The 7500-nt window shown below is 41.7% G+C and overlaps 1 protein-coding gene across 1 annotated transcript in view; it reads right to left on the reverse strand.

The window, feature by feature from the left end:
- Positions 1–7500, reverse strand: part of LOC109084573 (gremlin-2-like) — a 292543-nt gene that overhangs the window by 112339 nt on the left and 172704 nt on the right. The gene's annotated exons all lie outside the window — the stretch shown is intronic.

The raw sequence follows: 7500 nt of genomic DNA on the forward strand, positions 1-7500 counted from the left end.
CAGAGATTTACAGCCATTGAATTGGGGCCACAGATCTCCAATCTCTGGGTAAAACAAACATGAACCACTAACCTGACTGGAAAACCATTTCAGACTAAACCATCAAGAGAGAGACGCTTCCACACAAACTGACTAGTGCTGGTACAGTACTATAATATACACAAAGAATATTGGTGTTCATATATATCGATATCAGACTTTTTTTACTCCCTAATATCGGCATCAGACCCCAAAAACCCACATCGGTCAGGCTCTAATAAACATGAGGTCACAACCGTTCTGAATCCAGAATCAACACAAGAACACTCACAAACTCTCTGTCTCTGTGTCACATGTGCTCATAATGTCTCTCCGGAGATCTGAATCTCGAGTTTGAATAAAAACCACTGCAGGGAGGAGAACATGCTCATCTTCTCATTACGACACACATCTGCAGCTCTGAAGACTCTCAGGAGGGGAATCAAACACAGCCCTTACTGTTACTAAACACACACACACACAAAGCATCTTCACATCACAGATGTTTGCACTGGATTGGTGCTTCAGATACAGCACTGCCCAGAAGTTCTGTCATATACTGAAGCCTCTGATCAATCCAGACAGATGACGTGTGTTCACAAACATTAGTTTATCTCAGTGTACGGTTTAATCTTATCTGCTTATCTCACAGTTCTTACTTTACCGACCCAATTCCAAATCATATTTTACACACAGATGATTTCACACAAATCATATTCAGTAATCACTGACTCCGCTGCGCTCAGAGATCAGACCGTCCACGTCACTGCTGCCTTTCACTGCTTTCTTGTTCTTCTCACTATTTTTGCTTCCACTTTTCACTGCGAATGAGACACAAACAGGTTGAGCTGTATCCAGAGATGAACAGGTAAGGGAGGACAAAAAGGAACAGAACAAGCGCTGGTGGATGAAAGACGTGTGTTCGGTGGCCTGTGAACTGCCATAAAGTTCAGCTGCGTTCGCCAGAGCCAATGTGTGGAGCAGAAGAGCAGCTGATGGCTTTCATCAGAGGTCACGCCGGGACAAACCTACATCTCATATGGAAACACTCGCTTTCTCAGAGCACTGCCAGCCTTCAGAAGTGCCACAGTATTCCTGAGATCATCACTGGAGCTCTTCAGACACACAGACACACACACACAGACACACACACACACACACACACACACACACACACACAGACACACACACACACACACACACACACACAGACAAACATCTCCTTCAGAAGGTCTGAACACATTACCTGCACCTTCTGTAACTGTATCTGAACACAGGTTTGATTCAGATGTCTGACACGCATGCGCTCGTGCTGCAGAGTTAAAGACAGTAACTTTACTCTCATGCTGACGTGATGTTTGCAGAATGTGTGCTTGTTCTGAGGCACTTCTTCTTAAGTGTGCTTATTATTCCAGAACAAATTATCAAAGAATAAGAAGAATATCTGCCAATGAAAAGTTTATTTTTTCTGAGCCCACCAGATGATATTTGATCTTGTTTTAAGCAGAAACTTAATTATGATCATTTCTCTGAAATCATATCATTACATCAGACATTCTGCATCTCAAGTAAATGTATCTTGATTTAAGAATGTTTAGATATTTGTTCTAGAACACAAGAAAAAGATAAATCATTTGTGCAGTGCATCACCGACAGGAGGGGAAAATGATGTTAAATGGAAATAATAAAATTCATCTAACCCTATGATTGTGTGCAGTAAGAAAAGCAAAATAAATAGACTAATTTAACCTTAAAAACCAAGGAAAAATGCTTCCGACAACAACATCTGCTGATGATGTGCAGACGTGAGTTCTGAGTGAATCAGCAGATCTCATTCGTCATTCCAGCCAAACACAACCTCTGCTGACCTCTGACCTTCCTCCAGCGGTCCAGCACCGCTGCATCAGCTCCATGGATGCTCCACTCATGATGTGAAGAAAATAATAATGTTTGAGGGTTCAGAATCAGTGAAACACACACAAACTTCCAGACACTCACTCCAGAGGAACCTCCACAGGAGCACACTTCACATCTCAACTGTAGTCTTAGTGTGTGTGTGTGTGTGTGTGTGTGTGTGTGTGTGTCATGTTCAGACGTTACCTAACGCTGAATCAGATCCGCCGGCTGGTTTGGAAGCAGCTGACCTGGTTTTGGGCACCTTCCCAGCGGCTGGTGTTGGAGCAGCTCTTTTCTCAGAGACGCGCTGGTAATGTCTCCGACTCAAGAACTTCTTCCAGAAAATCTCATCATCAGAAGAATGTCCAGAACATGCGTCCAGCAGGCATCCCACAAGGCCGAGCAGCAGGAGAGTCTGGAGCCACATCATCTGATCCTGGACCCATTCACTCGCTGCAGGAAATCTCTGCTGTCTGGAACCACTCCGGAGAGAGAGGGAGAGAGAGGGAGGACAGGCAGCAGTCAGTCAGAGATGTTTCCAGGTGTCTCCTAGACGTCTTACAGAAACTGAGGAGCATGAAGCAGGAGCTCCTGAGAGAGACAGACTCATCTGATCCAGAGCTGACTGATGTCTCACTCTTCTGTCTCACTGACTCCTCCCACTGGGTGGAGCTTCACTGACCTCATTACCATCCCACAACTAAACGACTGAGAACAAATACATACTGACTCACACACATACACACATACCACAGATTCACCCACTACCAACACACACACACACACACACACACACACACACACACACACCCACACACACACACACACACAACACACAAACACTCTCTCTCTCTCTCACACACACACACACACACAAACACATTCTCTCTCTCTCACACACACACACACACACAAGCCAGGCAACCCCACTGATTCACCACTACCACACACACACACCACACAGCACACACACACACACACACACACCACACACACACACACACACAACACTGATTCACACACTACCCGACACACAACACACACCACACACACATCACTGATTCCACACTACCCAACACACACACACACACACACACACACACACACACACAACACTGATTCACACACTACCAACACACACACACACACACACACACAACACTGATTCACACACTACCAACACACACACACACACACACACACACACCACACACACACACAACACGTGATTCACACACTACCAACACACACACACACACACACACACACAAACACACAACAACACACACACACACACAACACTGATTCACACACTACCAACACACACACACACACACACCCACACACACAAACACACACACACAACACTGATTCACACACTACCAACACACACACACACACACACACACACACACACACACACACACACTCTCTCTCTCTCTTCTCTCTCTCTCTCACACACACACACCACTGATTCCTGTACCCCCACTACCAACAACCACACACCAACACATCTTAACACACACACACACTCTCTCTCTCTCTTTCTCTCTCTCTTTCTCTCTCTCTCTCACACACACACACACACACACACACCACTGAATCACACACTACCAACACATGAGCATTCAGTTTTAGTGATACTCAAAACTTGCCCAGGCCTGGAAGAGATTAGCACATTAGTGACGCTCTAAATGTGTGTGTGTGTGTGTGTGTGTGTGTGTGTGTGTGTGTGTGTGTGTGTGTGTGTCTGTGTGTGTGTGAGATAGAAAGAAAGTATAGCAACGCTGCAATGCTTTGGCAATATGAATAAACAAATATTTGTGATGACAATAAAGCAACTAAAACTGAAACCAAAAACTGTGTGTGTAAGAGTGTGTGTCAGAGATCATCTCATCAAAACTTACTGCAGATGCCAAACACACACACACCTTCTTTTATACTGACGTGTGACTAAATTATATAATTCCAGCCGCACTGATCATTTATGCATTTGTCATTAATCCTCAGTTTTACACAGATATAAAATACCACAGGAACACCACTGCCTTCTGACAGGGTACTACAGTAATACCACGTTTTTGAGATATTTCACTGTACTAATAACAAAGCAGCTATACAGTAAAATCCAAATTCAGTGTAGTACAGGAGCTGTTTGAATCATCTCAGCCTGTCTGAGGAGTTCAGTTTAGGAGCGCGAGTGTAATGAGCGTCTGCTGTGAGCCGCAGAGATGCTGATGTGTTCAGACGTCTCATTACCAGCTCCTCACACCCGCACAAACCCAAACTCTCTCCCATCACACGCTGCACTGATATTAACCTCATTAATAAAGCAGCATACCTCCGTCTTCATGTCAGAGATCGTCTAACCTTCAGTGTTTGTCCGAACGAAAGCCGTGTTTTCACTGGATTGATCCGAAGAATCTCAGATACCAGCAGCACTTCTGAGATCCATCACACATTCCTCAAACCAAACCCTGAAGCTGCAGGAACGCTCGAGAGCGCCTCGGGGAGAACATCTGTCTGCACGAACGCTTCCAGTTTCACTCCACATCATATTAGACTTTTAATCAGCTGTTCAATATTTCATCTCCTTAAACGACCCTGAGACTCTGACGAGTGGCCAAGATCAAGAGCGATACCCTGCAGGACCTCCATCAGTTCAGAAGCTCCGGAGAAGATCTGACAGATTCACGAGCAGATCATCAACACTAGTGTTTGTTTAATCATCATCTGCTACATCAGCAACAGGAGATGCCTGGGCTCTTCCTCCAGAGATGTTCCTCTGACACAAACACACTGGAACTCAGAAAAACAGATACAAAGTAGTTAAATGTCATTAAACCAGTGACGACACTAAACCCTGCACATCATCACTTATTTACATTTATTCATTTAGCCGATTCTTTTATCCAAAGCGACTTACAGTTTGGAAACACATCAAGTGATTCATCTTAAAGAGGCAAACAGACACAGGAAGAGCTCGTAACACCAAGTTACAAGCATTGTTCAAATAAGTACAAGCAAGACTGAAGATTAAGTGAAGAGAAGCAAAATGTTTTTTTTTGTTTGTTTGTTTAGGATGAAGTCACTGTCGCTTCAAAACTGTCAAGGAATCAGCATTCCGGATAGGGTATAAAATATAAATAATCATCGGTGCAGATCTTTTAATTGTGTAACATTTGTAATTTGTAAATGATTTTTGGATTTCCCAGTGCTTAGGCAGCTGGTTAAAGGATTGTTCAGACAAAAAAGATCATTCTGTCCTCATTAACTCGCTCTTATGTCCTTCACACCTGTATACTCTCTTTATTATGGAGCACAAAGTGAGGTGTTTTCAGAAAAGCCTCAGTGGTTTTCATCCATACAGTGAAAGTCAATGGGGTTCGGTTTCCAGTTTTTCCACAATATCTTCTTTAGTGCTTTTATAAATAATATTTGACTGAACTATCCATTTTAAAGTACAAATAAATGGCAGATTCTCACACATTTGACTTTATGGCATCCGTGAGATCCAGGAACATCACAAACACGGCGCTAAACGTCCTGTGAATGAACTGAAGCTCTGAAAGATCTGATCTGAAGACTCCTGACCTGCAGAATCAGATGATCAATAAACTCTAGTCTAGTTAATCTAACCCAGTATTATGATCTGAAGTCTTTCTTAATAATTGAATGATACAGTCACATGATTTATAAATCAAAATATTAGATTAGATTAGATTAGATTAGATTAGATTCAAAATATGGCAATAAGTTAGATGCGCAAATAAAACACAGACACACTGGAACAGGGAAAACTGATTTAAAGTAGTTGAATGAAGCCCATCTGATTTAGTCAAAGAACTTGGATCAGTGTTATATGAGGCTTTTCATTCACAATCCAAACGACAGGACTTTATCAGAACAAAAGAGTTAGAACTCAAAAAACACAAACACATCATCTCTGATTCATGAAAGAGAAACAGCCTCACGCTACCACACATACATTAAAAGAGCAGCCAGCAAGTCTTAGACAGTGTTCTAGGTTATTGCATGCAGAGTTTTTAGGCCCTATAATTAACACCTCTGTTTTTTCAGAATTTAGTAGTAAGAAATTACTCATCATCCAGTTTTTTATATCGACTATGCATTCCGTTAGTTTTTCAAATTGGTATGTTTCGCCGGGCCCGCGAAAAAATATAGAGCTGAGTATCATCAGCATAACAGTGAAAGCTAACACCGCGTTTCCTGATGATATCTCCCAAGGGTAACATGTAAAGCGTGAAGACTAACGGCCCTAGTACTGAGCCTTGAGGTACTCCATACTGCACTTGTGATCGATATGATACCTCTTCATTCACTGCTACGAATTGATGGCAGTCATATAAGTATGATTTAAACCATGCTAATGCACTTCCATTAATGCCCAACAAAGTGTTTCTAGTCTATGCAAAAGAATGTTTTGGTCAATAGTGTCGAACGCAGCACTAAGATCCAGTAGCACTAATAGAGAGATACAACCACGATCAGATGATAAGAGCAGGTCATTTGTAACTCTAATAAGAGCAGTATCAGTACTATGATACGGTCTAAATCCTGACTGGAAATCCTCACAGATACCATTTTTCTCTAAGAAGGAATATAATTGTGAGGATACTACCTTTTCTAGAAAGATTCTTTTACGAGCATAGATGGAGAGATCGGTCTATAATTAACTAGTTCTTTGGGGTCAAGTTGTGGTTTTTTGATGAGAGGCTTAATAACAGCCAGTTTTGAAGGTTTTGGGGGACATATCCTAATAACAATGAGGAATTAATAATAGTCAAAGAGGATCTATGACTTCTGGAAGCACCTCTTTTAGGAGTTTAGATGGAATAGGGTCTAACATACATGTTGTTGGTTTAGATGATTTAACAAGTTTACACAAAACTAAATAACCAAAAGTAGAGAATGAGTGGAACTGTTCCTCAGGGGATCTATAGTGCACTGTCTGATGTGATACTGTAGCTGACGGCTGCATGGTTACAATTTTATCTTTAATAGTATCGACTTTAGAAGTAAAGTAGTTCATAAAGTCATTACTGCTGTGATGTTGGGAAATGTCAACACGTTGATGGTTTTTATTTTTTTTTTAATTTAGCCACTGTATTGAATAAATACCTGGGGTTTGTTTGTTTTCTTCTAAAAGTGGACGAAAAGTAATCAGATTTAGCAGTTTTTAATGCTTTTCTGTAGGATAGGTTACTTTCCCTCCAAGCAACGCGAAATACTTCTAGTTTTGTTTTCCTCCAGCTGCGCTCCATTTTCCGGGCTGCTCTCTTTAGGGTGCGAGTGTGCTCATTACACCACGGTGTCAGACTGTTTTCCTTAACCTTCCTTAAGCGTAAAGGAGCAACTGTATTTAAAATGCTAGAAAAGAGAGAGTCCATAGTTTCTGTTACATCATTCAAGTTGTTCTGCGGTTTTGGATATGCAAAGGAATTGGGATACATCAGGAAGATTACTTACAAAGCAGTATTTTGTTGGTAGAAGTGATGGTTCTACCATACTTGTAACAAGAAGTAGAATTTTACAGTTTTAGCTATATGAAGTTTGTCACAAAAC

This window comes from Cyprinus carpio, chromosome B12, assembly GCF_018340385.1.
Source record: "Cyprinus carpio isolate SPL01 chromosome B12, ASM1834038v1, whole genome shotgun sequence".
In the NCBI taxonomy this organism is placed as follows: domain Eukaryota; kingdom Metazoa; phylum Chordata; class Actinopteri; order Cypriniformes; family Cyprinidae; genus Cyprinus; species Cyprinus carpio.